This window comes from Notamacropus eugenii, chromosome Y (assembly GCF_028372415.1).
Source record: "Notamacropus eugenii isolate mMacEug1 chromosome Y, mMacEug1.pri_v2, whole genome shotgun sequence".
Lineage (NCBI taxonomy): Eukaryota > Metazoa > Chordata > Mammalia > Diprotodontia > Macropodidae > Notamacropus > Notamacropus eugenii.
Genome location: NC_092880.1, coordinates 5,188,993 through 5,209,635, shown reverse-complemented (window position 1 = coordinate 5,209,635; position 20,643 = coordinate 5,188,993).

The following is a 20,643-nucleotide window of genomic DNA, read 5'->3' as shown; positions in this document are numbered from 1 at the left end:
GAATGGTGCATACAAAGCTACATGTGTGGGAAATCAACAATAACTTCACCTCATCAGATGTATTGGAAATGACTTGTGGTATATCTTGAATGAAATTAGACCTTTAATGTCAAGCCTTGGACCTGCACAAATGATCATTCTTCAGCTTCATAATTGATTTCATATTTCCACAATTATCAGACTCAAATAGGTTTTAAAACCTTCCTTTTTGATTCCAAATCTGTCTTCGTATGGTTCTGGGTGCCTCATTTATGTGTGTTTATATGCGAGCTTACATTTATGCATAAATATATACACACATGAATATGAAGCATATATGCATGTGCATTAAATCAAACAACTGTGTATACACACATATATAATATACACGAATATGTATATGTTCATATGTGTGAATTAGATACCAATAAGTTTGGATTAAAAACGAGCAATTCATGCATACAGGTATGTATATGCATAAAATTTATACATACATATAGAAACAGTTTATATGTACACATATGCATTTTTATACACAATTCATTGCTTATGTATTGTATGCATATGTACAGATGTTGTATATTCATATACGTAGGACTTATCTATTTACATGTATTGAATTACACAGTATAATTATACCTATATGTAAGTTTGGATTGAGACATATATTATTCATAATTTGTGTGTGCTTGTGAGAGAATTGAAAAGAACATTAAAGAAATTTGGAATTTGACATTTGGGAAATTATCTTATCTAATAAATATTAGTCTCTTTTGAGGCTACCCAAAGCAGGGAAAGAAGTCGGGGAGGGGTACTACTGATTCTCCTTAAAGATCGTAAATTGCGTCGAATAGAATGTTGATGGACATAAATATCTATGCAAATCTCTATTCAAAATCTCTTCTTTCTTTCTCACCCCATCTCCCCTCCTATGTCTCCCACACATATTTTATGATAACAGTGGATCCCACTTTGTAACTTGTGGAAATCTATTATAAGACAGATTAGAAACGTGGTTGATGGCAAACGGGAAGTCATCCCTAGCCAAATTAAGATTTCACTGAACTACCTCAAACTCAATGCTAGCAAATATACATTATGAATCAGGACACACAACATACCACAATACTTTCATACTTTTATATTTCCAACAGTATTTTCCTCATTAAGAAACATGGGGTAATATTATCATGCCTACTTTACAGATAAGGCAGCTGAAACTCAGATATCATAACTGAAATGAGAGGAAAAGAAATAGCAATGTTGGGGCCAGCATCCAAATCCACGTCTATGGAAGACAAACCAACCACTCTTTCCACTCTATTGCACTACCTCAATTAACATCAGATGCCATGAGACGCTGTTATCTAAATTATTCATTCAAAATTAAGAGTTAATTTCTTGCTTTTGGTCTTATTTTTAAGTTCCCTTCTCTTGTTCCCCTATGTCGAAGTGAAGCAATTTTAACTCCAAATGAAAAACAGTAAAAATTTGGTGTAATATAAAAATTATTTTAGCCTTTCTGTTCCATGGACATTCTCAGTCCAAAGCTATTTAAAAATAAAATAATTCAGTGGCAATGGAATATTTTCATATTTAAAGTCTCATGACAATACAAGCTACTTAATTCAACTTAATAAACAAAGATAGAATATATTCCAAGGTTTTAAGTTTTATCCCTATTGAAACCAGATAGTTTTACTATATTTTTGGTCCACAAATTTAGCACTCTCCTTCAATCATCCATTTGACAATTGCACACCATTAAAAACCAATTGTTCGGTCTGAGAATACAAATGGATCAGTATAAAGTATTTCTCCTCCATGAAGTATGAGTTAAAGCACAGATCTTAAAGATGTCATCAGTCCAGGGAGTGTTATATGCAATAAAATTGTTTCCACACACGAATTGGATCTCAATTATAGGAGAGAAGAAATTATTTTCCAGGAATTAATAACATATCCTGGCATTCTTGACACAAGAGCGTTATCCTGGATAACCAACAATGTCCCACACAACAATGAATGTCTGAGATTCCATATACTTTGTATCAAGTATTCATTAATAATAATATGTCCACTGAAATCTTTATATATAAATTTTTTACACAGAAAATATATTGTTGAGTGACTAAACATATAACTGGGCTCTTCATCAGTGTTGGTAAATAGCCATGGAGGTAGCCACATTTGTTGTTATTTTTTTTTTTATTTTGTAAGGTTTAACAATCACTGTCATACAATTGGGATTTTATCCCTCCCCACCTACTCCCCACTACCCACCTCCCTCCCCACCACTGCATACAATTCTGTATAGATTCTACATATACTTTCCTATTGAGTATATTTTCACTATAGTCATGCTATGTAGTCAGACTAAGATAAATGAAAGAAATCGTATAAAAAATCAGAACATGATACACAAACACATACACATACACAAACATGATCTGCTACAATATGTGAGTGACTTCCATGTTTCTCTCTCTGAGTGTGGCAGGCATTTTGCCTTGAGATCCTCCATTGGGATTTTTTTTTTTTTTTGGTAAGAAGTTCTTGTGTTATTACAAAAATCTAAGTCTACCAGAAAAAACTCTCACACACTGTGGTTGTTGCTGTGCATAAAGTTCTCCTGGTTCTGCTCCTTTCACTCAGCATCAGGTCATATAAGTCCTTCCAGGCCTCTCTGAAGTCTTCTTGTTCGTCATTTCTTATGGCACAATAGTACTCCATTACATTCATATACCATAATTTATTCAGCCATTCCCCAATTGATGGACATCCCCTTGACTTCCAGTTTTTGGCAACTACATAGAGTGCTGCTATAAATATTTTTGTACATGTGGGACCCTTTCCCATTTTTATGATCTCTTGGGGATATAGTCCTAGTAGCGATATTGCTGGGTCAAAGGGTATGCACATTTTTGTAGCCCTTTGGGCATAGTTCCAAATTGCTCTCCAGAATGGTTGGATGCACTCACAGCTCCACCAACAATGAATTAGTGTTCCAACTTTCCCACATCCTCTCCAGCATTTATCATTTTCTTGTTCTGTCATGTTTGCCAATCTTATAGGTGTGATGTGGTACCTCAGAGTTGTTTTGATTTGCATCTCTCTAATCAATACTGATTTAGAGCATTTTTTCATATGATTATAGATAGCTTTAATTTCTTCCTCTGAAAATTGCCTGTTCATATCCTTTGACCATTTATCAATTGGGGAATGACTTGTATGATTATACATTTGAGTCAGTTCTCTATATATTCTAGAAATGAGGCCTTTATCCCCGAGCTCAGCTGTAAAAATTCTTTCCCAATTTACTACATCCCTCCGGATTTTGGTTGCATTGGGTTTGGTTGTGCAAAAACTTCTCAGTTTAATGTAATCAAAGTTATCCATTTTGCATTTCATAATGCATTCTATCTCTCCTTTAGTAAAGAATTCTTCCCTTCTCCATAGATCTGATATATACACTATTCCTTGCTTCTCCAGTTTATTCATGGTATCAATCTTTATACCTAAATCATGTACCCATTTGCACTTTATTCTTGTGTACGGTGTCAGGTATGGGTCTATGCCTAATTTCCACCACACTGTTATCCAGTTTTCCCAGCAATTTTTGTCAAACAATGAGTTCTTATCCCAGAAGCTGGGGTCCTTGGGTTTATCAAACAGAAGGTTGCTATATTCCTTGCCTACTGCATCTTGAGTGCCAAGTCTATTCCACTTGTCTACCTCTCTGTTTCTTAGCCAATACCAAGTGGTTTTGATAATTGCTGCTTTATAGTACAGTTTGAGGTCTGGTAGCGCTAGGCCACCTTCCCAAGCATTTCTTTTCATTAGTCCCTTTGATATTCTGGACCTTTTGTTTTTCCAAATGAATTTTGATATTATTTTGTCCAGCTCTAGAAAGTAATTGTCTGATAGTTTAATTGGTATGGCACTAAATAAGTATATTAATTTGGGTAGAATTGTCATTTTTATTATATTAGCACGGTCTATCTATGAGCAACTGATGTTTTTCCACTTAATTAAATCTGACTTTATTTGTGCAAAAAGTGTCTTGTAATTGTGTTCATATAATCCCTGGGTTTGTTTTGCCAGGTAAACTCCTAAGTATTTTATACTGTCTACCCTAACTTTAAATGGGATTTCTCTTTCTATCTCTTGCTGTTGGACTTTGTTGCTATTATATAGGAATGCAGAAGATTTATGTGGGTGTATTTTGTACCCTGCAACTTTGCCAAAGTTGTTTATTAATTCTAGTAATTTTTTACTTGAATCTCTGGGATTCTCTAGGTAAATCATCATATCATCTGCAAAGAGTGATAACTTAGTTTCTTCTTTGGCTATTTTAATTCCTTGGATATCTTTATCTTGTCTAATTGCTACAGCTAACATTTCTAGTACCATATTAAATAATAGTGGTGATAATGGACAACCTTGTTTCACCCCTGATCTTATTGGGAATGCATCTAGCTTATCCCCATTTTATATAATGCTTGCTGAAGGTTTTAGATAGATACTGCTTATTATTTTATGGAAAGTTCCCTTTATTCCTACATTCTCCAATGTTTTTAGTAGGAATGGATGTTGTATTTTGTCAAAAGCTTTTTCTGCATCTATTGAGATAACCATGTGGTTTTTGTTAGCTTTGTTGTTGATGTGATCGATAATGCTAATAGTTTTCCTAATATTGAACCAGCCCTGTAGTCCTGGTATGAATCCTACCTGATCATAATGTATTAATCTCGTGATAAGATGCTGTATTCGTTTTGCTAGAATCTTATTTAAAATTTTTGCATCTATATTCATTAGGGAAATTGGTCTATAATTTTCTTTCTCTGTTTTGTCTCTTCCTGGTTTGGGTATCAAAACCATATTTGTATCATAGAAAGAATTTGGGAGGACTCCTTCTTCCCCAATTTTCAAGAATAGTGTATGTAGTATTGGAATTAACTGTTCTTTAAATGTTTGATAGAATTCACTTGTGAATCCATCTGGCCCTGGAGATTTTTTCCTAGGGAGTTCATTGATGGCTTGTTCAATTTCTTTTTCTGAGATGGCGTTGTTTAAGTATTCAACTTCCTCTTCTGTTAATCTGGGCAATTTGTATTTTTTAAAATATTCATTCATCTCGTTTAGATTATCGAATTTGTGGGCATAAAGTTGGGCAAAGTAGTTTCTAATTATTGTTTTAATTTCCTCCTCATTGGAGGTGAGTTCACCCCTTTCATTTTTAATATTACTAATTCGGTTTTCTTCTTTCTTTTTTTTAATCAGATTGGCCAAAGGTTTATCAATTTTATTAGTTTTTTCATAAAACCAACTATTGGTTTTATTAATTAATTCAATAGTTTTCTTAATTTCAATTTTATTAATCTCTCCTTTGGTTTTCAGTATTTCTAATTTGGTATTTACTTGGGGATTTTCAATTTGCTCTTTTTCTAGCTTTTTCAACTGCAAGCCTAAGTCATTGATCTCCTCTTTCTCTATTTTCTTTATGTAAGCATTCAGAGATATAAAACTTCCCCTAATAACTGCTTTTGCAGTATCCCATAGGTTTTGGTATGTTGTCTCGCTATTGTCATTCTCCCGAATGAAATTGTTGATTGCTTCTATGATTTCTTCTTTAACCCAACCCTTCTTTAGAATTAGATTATTTAGTTTCCAATTGATTTTTGGTTTCTCTTTCCATGGCCTTTTATTCCATGTAATTTTTAATGCATTATGATCTGAAAAGGATGCATTGATTATCTCTACCTTTCTGCACTGGATTGTGAGATTTTTATGTCCTAGTACGTGGTCAGTTTTTGTAAATATTCCATGTACCGCTGAGAAAAAAGTATATTCCTTTCTATTCCCATTTAATTTTCTCCAAAGATCTATCATATCTACCTTATCCAGAGTTTTATTTACCTCCTTAACCTCTTTCTTGTTTATTTTGAGGTTGGATTTATCGAGTTCAGAGAGGGGGAGGTTGAGGTCCCCCACTAGTATAGTTTTGCTATCAATTTCTTCCTTCAACTCCCCCAACCTCTCCTCTAAGAATCTGGATGCTATACCACTTGGAGCATACATGTTTAGTAATGATATTGCTTCATTGTCTATGGTGCTTTTTAGCAGGATATAGTTTCCATCCTTATCCCTTTTGATTAGATCTATTTCTGCTTTTGCTTTGTCTGAGATTAGGATTGCTACTCCTGCCTTTCTTACATGAGCTGAAGCACAATATATTCTGCTCCATCCTTTGACCTTTATCCTATGTGTATCCCCCCGTTTCAAATGTGTTTCTTGTAAGCAGCATATTGTTGGATTATGGCTTTTAATCCATTCTGCTATCCGTGTCCGTTTTATGGGAGAGTTCATTCCATTCACATTCACAGTTATGATTACAATCTGTGTATTTCCCTCCAACCTCTTTCCCACCATTTGTGCTTTTAGCTCTCCCGTCTCCCTTCCCCTCCTGAATAGTATTCACTTTTCTCCCCCTCCTCCTGCAGCCTTCCCCTCCTTCTTTTGACCCCCCTCCCTTTTAGTCCCCTTTACTCTTATTGCTTCTTTCCTCCCTTTTAGCCACCCTCCCCTTTCTTCCTCCTTCCCCTCCTACTACCTATAGAGCTAGTTAGGCTTATCTACTTAAGATTATTGTTCCCTCCTTTGAACAAATCAGATGAGAGTACCTTTCAAACAATGCTCATCTCCCTCCCCTCCTTCCCTCTACTATAGTTTTGTACTTCTTCCTGTGATATAATTTGCCATTTTCTGCTTCCCCCTTTCCACACCTCCTATTACATTCCCTTCTCATACTTAAATCATATTTTTGACATGACATCATTTACTTTATGCCCTTTCCCTCTACATGTCTCCCTTTTATCATAATAGCTGCACAGTTCTCAAGATTAACAGGTATCATCTTCCCTTATAGGGAGGTAAACAGTTTGCCCTAATTGAGTAGCAAGTTTTTCTTTTTGTTTTTTCCCCCCTCTTTACCTTTTTATGATTCTCTGGAGACCTGCATTTGAAGATCAAATTGTCTATTGAGTTCTGGTATTTTGGTCAGGAAGCTCTGGAAATCCCTTATTTCGTTGAATGACTTTCTCCTTGCCTGAAATGTTATGCTGAACTTTGCTGGGTAGTTGATCCTTGGTTGAAGTCCCAACTCCTTTGCCTTACAGAATATTGGGTTCCAATTCTTTCGATCTTTTAATGTCGAAGCTGCAAGGTCCAGTGTGATCCTGACTGTGTGTCCTTGATATTTGAATTGTTTCTGTCTGGCTGCTTGTAGTATTTTCTCCTTCACTTGATAGCTCTGGAATTTGGCAACTATATTTCTTGGGGTTTTGAGTTTGGGATCCCTTTCGGGAGGGGAACGGTGGATTCTTTCGACGACTCTTTTGCCCTCTGAGTCTAGTACTTCTGGACAGTTTTCCTTGATGATTTCCTGGAAGATATTGTCCAGACTCTTTTCTTCACCATGAGTTTCTGGCAGGCCAATAATTCTTAGATTTTCTCTCCTGGATCGATTTTCCAGGTCAGTTGTTTTTCCAATTAAATATTTTACATTTTCTTCTATCTTTTCATTCTTTAGATTTTGTTTGACTGATTCTTGTTGCCTCATTGAGTCATTAGTTTCTACTTGCCCAATTCTAATCTTCATCGTAGTGTTTTCTTCAGTTAGCTTTTGCATCTCCTTTTCCATCTGACCAATTTTTCCCTTTAAGGAGCTCTTTTCTCCATTTAATTTTTGTACTTCTTTTTCCATTCGACCAATTTTCCCAGTTAGGTTTTGGGTTTCCTTTTCCATCTGATCAATTTTCCCAATTAGGTTTTGGGTTTCCTTTTCCATTTGATTAGCTCTTCCTTTTAGGGAATTATTCTCTCCAGTTAATTTTTGAACTTCCTTTTCCATTTCTTCAATTTTCTTTTTCAGGGTGATGTTCTCATCAGGGAATTCTTTTTTTATAGTTTTAAAATCATTGGCCAGTTTTTCTTTTATATCCTTCTTCAGACGTTCCAGGTAATCTAGTTGTGCTTGCGAGAAATTCATAGTCCCATCTTAGGTTTCAGATGGAAGTACAGTCTCAGCTCTAACCTCTTTGGTGTTTGTGTTTTGGTCCTTATCCCCATAGAAAGATTCTATGGTTTTTTCACTTTTCGTCTGCTTTTTCCGATTCATGATGTTGGCTGAGTGTTGTAGCTTTTGGTTCTTTCAGTCAGAAGGTACAGATCTTTAAGTTGAGCTGATGTGTGTCTAGGCTAAAAGCAGGCTTTTGTTTTTTGTTTCCCCGATCAACCCTGGGGTTAGTTTGTTAGGTATGTGGGAGGGGTGGTCTGTCCTCAGGATATCTCCTCAGCTGACTTGAGGCAAAGGCAAGATCAGGGGATGGTGATCCCAGCTTCCCTATTGTCTTCCCTTTTCCCCTGGAGGGCTGGGGCACGCCTAGAAGCTAACGCGTGTTCCCGCCCCTCCTTGGGCTCGTTTCCCGGCTCTGAGGCTTGCCTGGGTCTCAGTGCGAATTTTCTCTGCCCTGGGTCGTCTGTCCCTCCAGCCGTCTCCGACACCGTAGGGAGAATCCCCCTTTGCCACTTTTCCTGCCTCTGGTGTTATGAGACCCCCCGCCCCCTTCTGCTGTTCCCGCTGATCCAGGATTAATCTGGGGAAGAATTTTATGGTTCCCTCACGGTCATCAGGGGGAAGGAGCGAGCACTTACTGATCACTCCGCCATCCCAGTTCCTGGAAGTTCAAGTAGTGACCCACCGAAGTCCGTCTTCAGGCTGAAGATTTCAAGGGCTGCTGCGCTGATGTCTGGCACTCAGTGGCTCTCACTGGCTCGGCCTGGCTTATCTCCTGCTCCGCTGGTCTCGCCTGCCACTCTCGGGCTCCTCTGGTCCCCTCCGCCCTGCCGTGCCGACCACGCTGCGCTGTGCGCCGGGGTCTTACCCCCGCGGAACAGATCCCTCCCGTGGACCCTCCGGTCCAGCCTGGGCTCCGAATCCGTCAAAGTCAGTCACCCACTGGATTCTACACCTCAAAAATCTGGTCAGACTCTCCCCCCAGAGATATCCAGAGGAGTTTTTCCAGGAGCTTAGGTGAGTCGTTGCTTTCATTCCGCCATCTTGGCTCTGCCCCTGTTGTTATTTTCTTGGTGAGTCATTCACATATAATATTACTAAAATTTCAGTATGTAACTGTATTGAAATTTCAGGTGGGACTCCAAAGGGCTCACAAATATCAACTCTTGAGTTTGAAATTGAATAGTAATCATAAGCCAAGTAAGTCTGAAATAAATAGACATTTATTCTGGCCAGGAACAAAAAACACCAAGATGAATCTCATTTACCTGAACCTGGTATAGTAATCTTATTATATATAGATTTTTAGGGAAGAATTCATGAGCTAAACGTTATTAAAGTAATATTTTGTGAAATGAAGAAAAGCAAAATGTCCATTCACAAAATAGATTTTTATACGAAAGAAAATATACAATTGAAGGGAAAATGTGTACATGCATGTATATATGAATGTATATGTATATATATACATACGTGTGTGTGTGCTTGTATAAAACATGTTCTTAGTGATAGGAGATAGATAAATGAGTTAACAACTGAGTATATGAGCATGACTGGTCTCATAAAATCAAAGAAATCTTCTTATTGTTCCAGAGACGGTGAATTTTCCCAGTATACTGTAAACAAAAGGACTGAAACAGAACCAAATGTAGTTAATTTGACTTGAAGTAACCCTGTTCTTCAAGATAGAACAGTCTACATGTCATTTAATCATGTGAAGTAATTTCATAATACAATACCAGGACACATGTTAAGAGTAATTAAGGCAGGGGAGGAGCCAAGATAGCGGAGTAGAAAGAAGCACATATGCTTAGCTCTTGCCCCATAGCCCATAAAATACATGTAAAGAACTCTCAACAAATTCCAGAGCAGCAGAAGCCACAGAACAACGGAGTGGAGGAGATTTCTGTCACAGAAAGACTTGAAAGACCTCCAGGAAAGGTCTGCCGCACACCAGACTTGGAGCAGAGCCCAGGACTGCCTTGGCCATGCAGCACTGAGAAGAGCAGATCAGAGCAGGCTTCAGGGACAGAACCTCCAGTAGCAGCGCAGATCCTTGATCCACAGGCTCCAAAGGTCAGTGAGAGGGCCTTTTCGGCTGGCCAAGAGGGGAGCTGGATGTCCCTATAACTCAGGCCCCCTCAGGATGCAGCAGTAGAGGCATCAGCAGACTGAGCTCCCAACGCAGGTAGTAGCCCACATCAATTGTTGAAGGTCTCATCGTAAACTCCCTGAGGGAACTGAACCCTGTGTAGTGGCCCTGACCCTACCTGATCAGCTGATCTTATTCTCACACTGAATACCAGCCTCGCACCCGCCAAAAGCCCCTGAGGGTTTGGGAGCACCTCATTTGAATCTCAGCTACCAAGTTCTGGCTTGGCGGAACTGGAGGCTAGGTGGTTGTGGAGAAGAAACTGAGAAGTCAAGAAACTGGCTGGGAAACTGCCCAAAAAAGGGGAAAAATTAGATCATAGAAGGTTACTTTCTTGGGGAACAGGTGTCTCCCCCATCCTTTCAGATGAGGAAGTACAAGGCATACTGTGAGAGGAAGTCAGAGCCTGTGCCTCCAAAGGGAACTTATTCTGGGCTCAGGCAATAGAAGACCTTAAAAAACAAGTCAGCATCTTACTAAAGGAGAACCAAAAAAATACTGAGGCAAATAAAACTTTAAAAAGAGGCTAACTCAACCGGAAGAAGAGGTACAAAAAGCCAACGAGAAGAAGGAGGTTTTAAAAAGCAGAATTAGCCAAATGGAGGAGAAGGTTCACAAGCTCACTGAACAAAATAATTCGTTGAAAGAGAGAATTGAGTTCATAGAAACGAATGACTTTGAGTTAAACCAAGCAGTTAGTAAAGAAAACCAAACATTTGAAAAAATAGAAGATAATGTGAAACAACTCATTGGAAAAGCAACTGACCTGGAAAATAGATCCAGGAAAAATAATTTAAAAATTACAGGACTACCTGAAAGCCATGATCAAAAAAAGAGCCTAGACATTATCTTCCATGAAATTATCAAGGAAAACTGTCCTGATGTTCTAGAATGAGAGGGAAAATAAATATTGAAAGAATTCACCGATCACCTCCTGAAAAAGACTCGAACAGAGAAACTCCTACGAATATTGTGGCCAAATTTCAGAGTTCCCAGATCAAGGAGAAAATACTGCAAGCAGCTAGAAAGAAACAATTTGCGTACTGTGGAAGTACAATCAGGATAATACAGGATCTTGCAGCTTCAACATTAAGGGATCAAAGGGCTTGGAATGAGATATTTCAGAAGTCAAAGGAACTGAGATTGAAACCAAGAATCACCTACCCAGCAAATCTGAGTATAATACTTCAAGGGAAAAAATGGTCATTCATTGATATAGACGACTTCCAAACATTCTTGTTGAGGAAAAGACTAGATCTGTATGGAAAAATTTGACTTCCCAAGAGAAGAATCAATAGAAGCATGTAAAGGTAAACAGGAAAGAAAAATCATAAAAGACTCTCTCAAGCTGAACTGTTTACATTACTGCATGGAAAGAAAATATTTTTAACTCTTGAATCTTTTCTCAGTATCTGGGTAGATGAAGAGATTGTACATACACACACACATACACATAGATAGATAGAGAGTACAGGGTGTGTTGTATCAGAAGAGATGATATCCACACGAAAAAACAAAATAAAATGTAATAAAAAATTAACGGGTGCAGGAGGAAAATTCCAGGAAGAGAACGGGAGAAACGGAACAGGGCAGACTATAACTCATAAAGGAGATAAGAAAAATCTTATTCAAGGGAGGAGATAAGGGAGAAGAGGAGGGGGGCATAAAGCTACTCTCTCCACGTGTAGCTGAAGAAGGGAATAACATGCTCACTAAATTTGATATGAAAATTTATATCACACAACAGGAAAGTAGGAGAGGAGGCGACAAGTGGGGTGAGGAGAATGTTAGAAGGGAGGGCAAATGGGAGAAGGGAGTCGCTAGAAATGAATACTTTCAAGAAGGGACAAGGTCAATTGTAGGGAAAAAAATGAGGGGGAATAGAACAGGACAGAGGGCAATATAATTAGTACTACACAACATAAGTATTATGGAAGTGTTTTAGAAAAGAACACATATTTAATTTGTATTGAATTGCTTCCCTTCTCAGTAGGGCTGGGGAGGGAGGGGGGAGGGAGAGAAGTTGGAATTCAAAATATTAGAGACAAATGTTGAGAGTTTTTAATGCATATAATTGGGAAATAAGAATTACAGGGAATGGGGTATAGAAATTTATCTTGCCCTACAAGAAAAGAGTGAAGTTGGGGATAAGGGAAGGGTGGGTACATTGAGGGAAGGAGTAATCAGAATGCAAGGTATTAGGAAGCGAGGGGAGGGGAGTGATGGAGAGAAAAACTGGACATGTTGCAAAGTGAGTTAAAAGCAATTACTATTAAAACAATTGACTGAATTGATTACTGAGGATAAATCAACGGCATCTTTAGTTTGGAGAAAAGAATTTCAGTCCAAATTCCTAGAGGAAGGTAACCTCGGGTAAAATTTGGCATTGATGGAAAAGTCAAGGTTTTAATGGTAAATTTGATTTTATGATTGCCATTTAATCAGGAGCTAGAGCATGTATAGAAAGGCATGTAAGCCACTTAAGACTTGCCTCAGAAGATGTTCCTTAGCCAAAGTGAAAATTATAATCATATTTGAAACCTGGTTATTAGAAGGTGCCATTTTTAGATGCTATGGGACTATTAAGTGACTACTCTTCTGAGTCTAACTCCAGGTATGGGTAGCAAGAAAGGCGATCTGAGCCTCCAACCCATGATGTCCGTAAGCTGGTGAGGTGCTGATACGAACTGCAATAGGTGATCTCATGGGAAGGGTGGGAGAGCGACTCTTCAGCCTGGGCTGAGGTAGGATTCTCCTGACTCAGTTTCCCCACTGACACCTGGCAGACCTTAAGCCTGACTGAATGCAAGTGGACAATCTAATCCTGCCTGGAACTGACATGAAGTCGGGGAGACATTGTATCCCTGCAATGTCCTTACTATTGGTGGCAATTTCCTATAGTCAAAAGGTTTGCAAGCTTAATACCAGATCTATTCAATTATAGATTGTTGGTAGGGGAACATCGGAGGTTAAGTCTAAAATTAAGCTATTGGGCATAGGACTTTAGACCAACAACAATAAGTTAGGGTCCTTTAATTCTTAGCAATACTGTGGAGACAATTAGGTCAAGAGCCTGTGAAGTTAGCAACTTAAATATTATTTGTGTCTCAATTGGTTAATGTTTAAAAAATTCTTTTGTGTTCCATATTGTAAATGCTTTAAAAAGAAGTAGCACTTGACCAAAAGTTTGAGTTGTTTTATCTATTATAAACTGTGTCAAAAAATTAAAAATAAAAAAAAAACAAAAAATAAAAAAAATAGTAATTAAGGTGAAGGATACGAAGAAGCTCACTAGAAGCTCTGAACCTCAGGAAACTCACTGAATTCAGTCACTGGGTTTCAGCTCCTCAAGGAAATTTTGTTCACTTTTCCCACATAACTAAACAGTCAAGACATGGTATGATAGAAGCACATATATATGGGAAGGCACACTGTGGAGCAAGGCCTGGGCATGAAAGAAATATAACACTCAGTCATTCAAATCCCCTTTGCCCACTAGTTTTCCATCAATTCCAACTGCAGATTTTGCCCGGCACTCTTCATTCAATACTGATTTTGTGACTGAGTCTGTCTCCTAGTTACATAACACTTTAAGGTTAATCTCATTTGAGTTAAAATATCGTAGCCCTTGAGTTACAAGAAAACCCTATTAAATAAGAAAATCTTATTAAGTAAGAGCTTGAAGTCTTCTCGCTCCTTTCTCCAGAAGAGGGAATTGGGATCCACAGAAGTTTTAAGCCTTGTATAAACACAGATTGTATATCAGAAACATAATTTGAATCCAGACTTTCTCATCTTTATGTTCAGCATGGAGAAGGCACGCCATGGGAAAACATAAAAAAATTCATTTCTTTACCAATTTGCTTCCAATAATGGAATATGAGCCTTTGACAGAGCTAAAAAGATTAACAAATCATAGACCTAGACTTGGAAAGAACCTTGAAGGCCATCGTGTCCAATAGCTAGGTACCATTTTTAATTTTTTCCATTTACATTAAAAAAACTGAAATTTTTATTTTTTTGTAATTAAATTTATTTATATTCAGTTAAAACAAAATTTTGAATTTCAAACTTTCTCCCCATCTCCCCAATGCCCCCACCCCAGAACAGCATGTATTCTGATTACACTTTTCTCCAGTCTGCCCTCCCTCTTATCACCACCCTCCCTTATCCCTCTCCCTTCTCTTTTCCTGTAAGATAAGATAGATTTCTATACCCCATTGCCCATATATCCTATTTCCCACTTGTATGTAAAAAATTAACATTTATTTTTAAAGCTTTTAGTTAGAAAATCTCCTCCTTCACCTGTCCTCATCCACTCTCATTGAGAAGGCAAGAAATTCAAAACAAATTATACGTATGCAGTCATGCAAAACTCTTACGTACAGTCATATTTTCAAAGACTAAATATATTTCCCTCCATCCTTTCCCACTTTTCATTTACTCCAGACCTATCGCTCAACAGAAATATTTCCTTCTGGTTACCCCTTCCCCCAGTCAACTGTCCTTTCTATTATCCTCCCTCTTTTTTTCCCTTCCCTCCATTTTCTTGTAGGATCTGTTAAACTTCCATACCCAAATGAATGTATATATTTTTCCCTCTTGAAGCCAAATCCCATGAAAGTAAAATTCACTTATTCTCTCTTACCTTCCTCCTCTTCCCCTCCAATGTAAAAGTTCTTTCTTTCATCTTTTATTTGAGATGATTAACTATATTCTAACTCTCTCTTTCGCTCAGTGCATTTCTCTTAATTCTTAATTTTATTTTTTAGATATATCCCCTCATGTTCAACTCATACTGTGCCCTCTGTAGTTCTCCATGTATGTATTTTTATGTACATATGCATATACACACATTCATATATATATATGTACATATATGTTCGTATATATATGTACATATATACACATACATACCTACAGACACACACACGTACACATGCATGCATATATTCCCTCCAACTACCCAATATTGATAAAGGTCTCATGAGTTAGAAATATCATCTTTCCATGTAGGAATGTAAACAGTTCAACTTTAATAAGTCCTTCATGGTTTCTCTTTCCTGTTTGCCTTTTCATGCTTCTCTTAATTCTTGTATTTGAAAGTGAAATTTTCTATTCATTTCTGGTCTTTTCATTAAGAATGCTTAAAATTCCTGTTTCATTGCAATTCCCTTTTACCCCTGAAGTATTATACTCAGTTTTGTGGAGTAGGTGATTCTTGGTTTTAGTACTATATCCCTTGACCTCTGGAATATCATATTCCAAGCCCTCTGATCCCGTAGCTGAGACGTTGCTAAATCTTCTCCTGATTGTGTTTCCATAATATTTGGGTTGTTTCTTTCTGGCTACTTCTAATAGTTTCTCCTTGAGATGCGAGTTTTGGAATTTGACTATAATATTCCTAGGAGTTTTTTTTTCCTTTGGGTTTCTCTTTCATGAGGTGATCAGTGCATCCTTTTCATTTGTATCTTACAGAGTGGTTCTAGAATATCAGGGCAGTCTTCTTTGATAATTCCTTGGAAGATGATATCTACGCTCTTTTTTTGATCATGGATTTCAGGTAGTCCAATTATTTTTAGATTATCTCTCCTGGATACATTTTCCATGTCAGTTGTTTTCCAATGAGATGGTCACACTGTCTTCCATTTTTTCATTCTTTTGGTTTTATTTTATGATTTCTGGAATTCCCCCAAACCGTTAGCTTCAATGTGCTTCATACTAATATTTAAGGAATTATTTTCTTCAGTGAGCTTTTGGACCTCTTTTTCCATTCGGCTAATTCTGCCTTTTAAGGCATTCTTCTCCTCACCTTTTTTGGGCCTCTTTTGTCATTTCAGTTAGTCTAATTTAGAGATGTCATTTTCTTCAACAAATTTTGAGTCTTCTTCTGCAAGCTGTTGACTTATTTTTCGTGATTTTCTTGCATTGCTCTCATTTCTCTTCCCAATTTTTCCTTCACTTCTCTTACTTGATTTTCAAAATCCCTTTTGAGCTCCTCCATGACCAGAGAGCAATTCATATTTTTCTTGAAGAATCTGGATGCAGAAATTTTGACTTTGCTGTCTCCTGGTTGTATGTTTTGATTTTCCTTGGCACCAAAGTAAGATTCTACACTTTGATATTTTCCTGCTTTTGCTCATTTTCCCAGCCAATTATTTGACTTCTGAGATTTTGTCAAGGTAGTTTTCTGCTTCCAGTGGGGTTTGGCGGGGTGCATTGCCAGCGACTCTATTGCCCCAAATTATGTAGGCCTAGAGCTCCAGAAACAGATGCTGCCACTGCCCTTGCTACTGCTGCCACTGGTGCGGGATCTTCCACCTTCTCTGCTGTCCTGAGCATGGGGCCACACCATTCTACTCTTGCGTACATGTCCCATAGTTTGTTTCCACTGACTTTCCAATATGTCCTTAGTTGTTTTGGGATTGGGAAATCTGCAAACCGCCACTGGTACCAGTGATTCTGTTCCTCCAAGGCTTGCTTAGGTCGCATCTGTGCCAAGTGCTCCATGCTGGATTTTGCTCTGCTCCCAGCCCAGTGTCATAGATGCTTTCAGATGACCTTCCAGGCTGTCTTGGCTGGAGATTGCTTCACTCCATCGTTCCGTGGGTTTTGCAACTCTAGAGTTAGTTTTGTCATTTTTAAAGGCATTTGGCTGGATTTGGGAGGGGAACTGTAGCAGCTCCCTGCTTTTACTCCTCCATTTGGCTTTGCTCTTGAAAATACCTTTTCAGTGAGGAAGTTGGAATCGGTAGTCTATTTTTACTCTCTGTTTGCTCATTTCCCCAGCCATTTACTTGACTTTTGAGATCTTTGCTAATTGAAATGCTCCAGAAAAAGCTGCCATTTCCACACTGGCAGCCACTACCCTGGTGCTGGAGGTGGACTGGAGCTGGGGGAAGGACTGGGGCTGAGGCTGAGGCTGTGGCTGGGGCTGGAGCTGGGGCTGGTGCAGTTGCAGGACCATGCTCCCCTCTCCTCCAGGTGAGAGACCCTTCCCACTGACATTTGAAGCTATATTTAACATTTGTGGGTTGAAAACTCTGGAAAACACTGCAACCACCAGAGATTCAGTCCCTGAGCCCTGTTCCCAACTGTTGATATGAACTGCTAAAACGAACTTCGAATTGTTTTTGCTTCAGGATACCACGCCCTAGAAGCAGATTCTCACGGTTCCCATGAGCCTGAACTGAAACTGACCCTTTTCTCATCTGGTGTTCGTTTAGCAGAAAGGAATTTTAGAACATATTGAGGTGGATAAAGACAGTTTCACTGCCATTATTATCATTTTTTGATGGGGAGTGAGGACATTAGGAGAAAGTCATAGAACCAGTAGAAAACAAGCAGAACTGGGCCTGTTCCAGAGCAGAAATCAGTAAAGAATTTGTGTGGGAGGGGGTGTGAATGATTACAGTGGTGTGAGTGATTAGATCATTATCTGTTCCATGCTCCTAAACGAGCCTTTCCATGATCTCTATCCTCCTGATATTGTTCCTTGTTGAAAAATGCCCACCTTACCTAACCAAGATGCTAGTCCTGATTTTTGCTTGCATCTTGGTGTTCCTTACAAGAGCCAATCATCTCACAAGTTTGTGACCACCACAAGTAGGATGTGGCTATATCCAATACTTTTTGTGACCAAAGAAAATAATTATGCATTTTTGAGTCAACAATGCAATTTCTAGAAAGAAAAAAAATTTTATTAATGAGACAGTTTAAAAGTATATTGTCAACTTATACCTCTTTAAAAAGAACAAAAAATTCTAGGAATTCATTGTGGAGATTATGGGTAATCTAGACCAATCATCTCTTTTTCAAGAAGTCATAATGCATGTTACATCGTTACCTCTCTTAAAATATGTCTTGCTGGTATATATTTCAGGACCAAAAATGGGGGATATACTGAGTTTTAAGGATCACCTGACTGAGCCACTATCTACAAAGCATGTATAAATCATATTTTAACGAATGGAGGTGCATTACACTGAACCATCTATACATTTAGCAGCTACCTCCAGTGCCATTTATGGATTAGAAATATGAAATTCATCATTTAAGGAGAGAGGTGAATTTGAAGCTAGAAAATATGGGGAATTTATCTGTTTACAATAGGAATGAAATCCAGAATACTGGAATAAATTCCTCCTTGCCCTAATACAGTGCTCTAACCAGCCAAGGAAAGGATGAAAATCAAAACCCTTTTAATAAATAAAACATAAAATGTAGTCCACATAAAGAACTTCATATGAAATTATCCCGTCGACATTGAATTTTTATGTTTATCATTTCTGGAATAGTGATAAGGATGGAGCAAAAAACTATGGTTTTCACACGTGATACTCAATCATTGATGTGATCTCATTTTGGAATTAAACTTGTTTTAACCCTTGTTAGGGGAAGAAGATAATGGAATATGAAGGAAAGGTTGAAAGGAAGAAATGGACCATTAATTTGGAGAATGTTGTGACCTATCAAGTATTTGATGTTGTTCGATATTCAGTGCAGTGAATCAGAAAGAAAAGACATGCCTTGGATTCAAGAGAGATGGATTTGAATTCTGATTCCAATATAATTAGCTCTTCAGCTAGATTTCTTTCACTGAAGGCCTCTGAGGAATTGTTTCTTTATTTGTAAAATGTGACTGATATTAATTCATAAGTTTCTTAATGAGGAAACTGCTTCCTGAAATATCAAGTACGTTTTACATTCTCTCATAATATTGTCTCCTCTGCTCAGTCTCATTGCATTTTCTCCACCTCTGTTTGAGAAGCACCTCATTAAATAGCCTGTTGGGCATGAACTGGTATTTAATTTACCAACAAACTCCTTTCAAACTTGTCTTATAAAGCATCAATAAAATGAACGATTTACATAATAAAAGTAATAGAAAGCAGGTAGGAAAGATTTACTGGAAGGGATAGGATGGGAAATCTATATTTAATAATGAGACACGTACACATACTCAGATACATTCACTTCGCATTCTAGCCAGTTTAGAATCTTTAGGGAGAGCTATCCTCCTTCCCTCACCCCTGCACATGCACTTCTAACTTACTCACTAGAATTCCACAACGGTTAGATGAGATAATTTCCCAAATGACAAGTTCATTTTCTTTATATGTATACATATCCACACATAAGCTATATTTAATGTTGATGTATATATGTACACATACAGATTCCATTTCTAACTTCCCTTTGAGGAAACATTTCCCAGATCTGCCTCATTTGGTCCCAGGTTTATTATCCATACTCATATTATTATTAGAGTCACAGTGGAATATTTGTTTAAGCTCAACTCTGAATTTCAGTTGAGTTTTACTCAACCAACTGGGATAACGTGTTTTTCTCAACACAAGATATTACACCTATTGAAGGAGCAGCAATTTATTGAACACTAATGTCTTCAGGTTTTCTAGTGTAGGAGTCAGGGTAGTGAGTTCTAAACAGATAAGAATTTTTCGAAGGTGTTAGCCAGACAACAGGAGGAAGGACTAGTAACAGATCAATACTAGTACATTATTAATGCTATTAATCTATTAAATCTCTCTATCATCTTTTACATATGTTCATGCATCCCTTTTCTTCACTACTAAGAATGCCCCCATAGATTTCGAAAAGGAAATAAATGGCCACTGAAATACAGAGAGGTTAAATAACTTGTTCACGACTCTAAATACAGAATAAATTATGATTGAAATTAAAACATTTTTCATTTAATTTAAAGTGATGTCTTATATTTAGGGTATTGCTATCACTTCCAGTTCCAGATAAAACCTTCCTCTCTCCTCTCCTCAGAGATTCACTGCTTATATCAGTGCATTAAAAAAGAGAGAAATTACAGCAATAAAAACAAGTTAGCAAAAGACAATCAGTACAATGATTAAATGATGGTATAACGTTTCACACCTATAGTCTCCAGACTCTTCAAGGAAAGAAAAATGATATATTTACTCAAAATACCAGTTTAAATCAAACTTGGACCCACACAAAATCTCTCTCTCTCTCTCTCTCTCTCTCTCTCTCTCTCTCTCTCTCTCTCTCTCTCTCTCTCTCTCTCATCTATCTTGTCTCATATAGAAACTCGATCCTATATTTTCTTCTTTACATGAATGCACAAATTTGGATCGGGTTTTAAGTTCCTCAGAAATCCAGTAGAACTAATTCTTACACTCAGGAAAAATCTTATTTTACATAATAGCCAATTAGAACTTTCTTCATTATAAATAAGGAATAGAAATATTACCTTAATGTAAAAATTGTTAACCATTGATTCTTCAACAGAGCGATGATGGTGGTGTGTGTGAATGCTACAAGTAAAACAAAAGGTATATAAGTTACCCAAGTATATTTGATTTAGAAACTCTAAAATAGGAGAGGTTTACACGACTAGAAATTATAAGAATAATGTTATTTCCCACGCAGCACTTCTGGT